We start from the raw sequence: 4,359 nt of genomic DNA on the forward strand, positions 1-4,359 counted from the left end.
AGTGTAACATCCCAATAAAAAAATAAATTCAGTAACCTGGTAGTAATACAATGTAACTAACCTCTCAATTTAATTGTCGCTCACTTATGACTTTTCAATAATTGACTGTGAATTTAACCTGGTAAATTTTGGACGTCAGCAGTGCTGCGTCATGGCCCTGAAAGATCATTCTGAATAAAAAAAGAGAAAAATTCTTACCTCAATGAAGTCGCCGGATAACGCATATATATCTGCTCTTACAATAAATTTTTCTGGCACAGCCCTGTGCAATGCCGGCCGATAGATTTGTGATTTATGAAAGGGAAACAACTGATTTTTTCTTTTGCAATAATCGGGATGATCATGGATTGGAGAAATTAGTAAATTCTTTAAATTGAAATGAATGATTGTTAAAAATTACTTTATATGAGAAAGATTATTATTAGGACATTTTTAAAACATTTACATGGGACTTGAGATAACATTACTACATATGTGCGAGGCTGCTTTCTGCCTTATACAATAATACTCAGGCTCCGGCATCGCTGCACCGCGACCGGGCCAGCCAACACGATACACCAGACCAGACCAGAGCAGACTCCAGACTAGCCACAACTTACTGCTACAGCTACACAGTTCCTACTGCAGTCAACTCTGCTCTCTGGTCAGAGATTCTCTTATACCTTGCATATCGCAGGCAGCGCATGAGCAATACATCGAAATTACATCTGCTCGGACCTCTTACAATAATAAGGAGGGCAGCTGACAGGGATTCATCAGACCTATATGTCTTATAAATACACTTCCCAAGATCCAGGAAAAGCTCTTGCGCAAGCGTTTGCACGAGTACAGAGCTCTCCATGGCTTAAGCCAACACCACTGCGGGTTCAGAGAGGGAAATTCGATCGATGATGCCATCAACAAAGCGTAACAAATTTCCATCAACACCAGGGCTAAGTATGATCGACATTTCGGGTGCATTTGATAATCTCTGGTGGCCCGCAATGTTCAAGAGACTCAGACAACTGGAGATACTCGAAACACTATACAACAGTCTACTAGACTACTGTAAGAACAGATTGGTCAAATGGCAGATGAACGGCCAAAAAGTAATGAAACGAACTAGAAAAGGCTGCCCTCAAGGGTAGGTCTGTGGCCCTATCTTCTTGGACGTCACTACTGAACCCCTCCTGGAGCTACTGGAGGGAACAGTAACGACAGATGGAATTGTCGCATACGCAGACGACCTTTCCGGCCGTAGTGTCTGCTAACAATTGGTCCCACCTAGAACAAAGAGCAAATGGAACACTCAGAACAATAAAACAATGGTGTGACAACAACAAAATCACTGAAAGGGTCTCTCCAGAGAAACCCTAGTGTTTAAACAGCGGACACCAACAGTAAACGAACAGACACTGCACACTTTCTCGGGTACATACAGACGAAAAGCAAAATTTCCATGAACACATGCACTTGGTCACAAAGCAGAAAAAATATTACACAAATTGGCAAAACTAAGTTCAGAACTATTTAAACTGCCCTTGTCACTTACAAGGACATACCATTGTGCTCTCTTCGAGTCGGTAATAAGCTTCGCCGCCAGCACATGAGCTCACATGTTGAGCCTATCAACAAACCTGACCCTCGTCATATGAGGAACCCACCCAACAGACATTACGATAACATATGTACTGGCTTAAAGAGGGAAGGCATGACCAAGTTTGAAAGATCACTGGAGTACCAATTGGCACGAAATGTTAATTTAAAAACTGGAAGATAGATACGTGACAAGGTGAGTGGAACACAAGTGATAAGGACCACATACTACACCAATTCTTTCCCTATGCAAGGGACAGGCTAAAACTCAAACATATCGATCCCAGTCGCGGTGTGGTACGCTTCCCACGCACTTAAACCGCCTGAGGTAGCCACCAACATGCACATATGGGGAAGAAGGCTCCTCAGAACACATCGTCTTTTTGTGCGGACAATACGCCAAAGCCAGACACACTTACACTTAAACCTCAACAGTATTCAAGACACCATACACGCAATGCTCAGAGATGACGACCAGTGGACCACGCTAAACACGCTCACTAACGATATACCCAAAGGAACTTTAGAGAGTATGTCCGAGCCAGACAACAAGTGCATATCCAAAGACAGGGAGGAATCCACAGGGTGGAAAACAGCACTGATTCCGACATGGAATCAGGTGATGATACTGGTTCCGACACGACCGTAAATGAAAATGAAGAAATTCGTAACTATACAACACAACAGCTAAAAACTAGCATTTATCTCTACAACTCTTTATCCAAGTAGAAAAACAACCTACTGACAATATCTTGTAAAGACAACTGTTGAGGTTAAAGTTTAGTTAATAGGAAATCTAGAGTAAATGTTAGATTTAGATGAAGAGCTGTGATTGACCGTCAGTGGCTTCATGGACAATTACAAGACACTCACCGTCATACATACTTGGTGAAGGGACATTCTTCCACTATCATCTTTCCGATCTTCTGTTTTTATTCTTCTCAAAAATACGGTTAGGGTTTAAGTTAGAAAGTCTGTTAATTTTATAAATGTTTCTCTTTGCTGTAGACACAAACAACAAAAGATGACCAACAAGAAAAATTAAAACAGAAGAAAAACAAAAAAAGAAAAAAACAGAAAAGATAAAGAAACCAAAAGAAAAGAAATACAAAAGTCTGCCTCTACGTGGCGGACATAGGCAACGGTGGTAGGTAGGAGCTGGCATGATCTGTACACATCATCTCAGACCACACGACCCATCGCAGCGCCTAAAAGGTTATAAGACAAATAACGACCCACCATAAGCAATCAGAACATAGATCATAAAGAAAGAAGCAGCAAGTGAAAAAAAAGTGTTAGGGGACGGCCTACTGCTCAAGTGATCACTGTTTCCTTTCAGCGGCGAGAACTCTATTTACTTACGCTCTCCTCCAAACAAATGGAACAACCGCTGTCCCAGAGCCTGACAAGATGAAAGGAAATTCCTAAGACAGAGAAGTAAATTTACTTGTGAGCAGAAGACAATGTTGTTGTTGTTGTTGTTGTTGTTGTCTTCAGTCCTGTGACTGGTTTGATGCTGCTCTCCATGCTACTCTATCCTGTGCAAGCTTCTTCATCTCCCAGTACCTACTGCAGCCTACATCCTTCTGGATCTCCTTAGTGTATTCATCTCTTGGTCTCCCTCTCCGATTTTTACCTTCCACACTGCCCTCCAATACTAAATTGGTGATCCCTTGATGCCTCAGAACATGTCCTACCAACCGATCCCTTCTTCTAGTCAAGATGTGCCACAAATTCCTCTTCTCCCCATTTCTGTTCAACACCTCCTCATTAATAATTTTCCTTTAATTTGCGTCTATGGTCACAATCTTTTTGTTTAACAGATTACCGGTTTCGGTCTTTAATGACCATCATCAGATCTGCATCTGACGATGCCACTATGGCTGCAGTATATTAGGACTTTGTTTTTATGAAACAGGTATGCCTCTTCATATTTAAAGCGCACAACTGTAAATTTTGTCACTAATACTTTTAATTATGGTCTATGCATTGTTCTTAAGCTGTATACAGTTTGCGAGTGTATTTATATTTTTCCCATTTTTGCTGCACATCTGATGATGGTCATGAAAGACCGAAATCGGTAATCTGTTAAAAAAAAAGATTGTGACCATAGACGTAAATTAAAGGAAACTTATTACATATACGGGTCGCTGTTTTTTTTCGCGACGATGTCGCAGCTTGTGAAACCTCCTCATTAGTTATGTGATCTACCTATCTAATCTTGAGGATTCTTCTGTAGCACCACATTTCGAAAGCTTCTATTCTCTTCTTGTACAAACTATTTATCGTTGATGTTTCACTTCCATACATGGCTACACTCCATACAAATACTTTCAGAAACGACTTCCTTACACTTAAATCTATACACGATGTTAACAAATTTCTCTTCTTCAGAAACGGTTTCCTTGCCATTGCCAGTCTACATTTTATATCCTCTCTACTTCGACCATCATCAGTTATTTTGCTCCCCAAATAGCAAAACTCCTTTACTACTTTAAGTGTCTCATTTCCTAATCTATTTCCCTCAGCATCACCCGACTTAATTCGACTACATTCCATTACCCTCGTTTTGCTTTTGTTGATGTTCATCTTATATCCTCCTTTAAAGACACTGTCCATTCCGTTCAACTGCTCTTCCAAGTGCTTTGCTGTCTCTGACAGAATTACAATATCATCGGCGAACCTCAAAGTTTTTATTTCTTCTCCATGGATTTTAATACCTACTCCGAATGTTTCTTTTGTTTCCTTTACTGCTTGCTCAATATGCAAATTGAATAACGTCGA

Source organism: Schistocerca americana, chromosome 4 (genome assembly GCF_021461395.2).
Source record: "Schistocerca americana isolate TAMUIC-IGC-003095 chromosome 4, iqSchAmer2.1, whole genome shotgun sequence".
Lineage (NCBI taxonomy): Eukaryota > Metazoa > Arthropoda > Insecta > Orthoptera > Acrididae > Schistocerca > Schistocerca americana.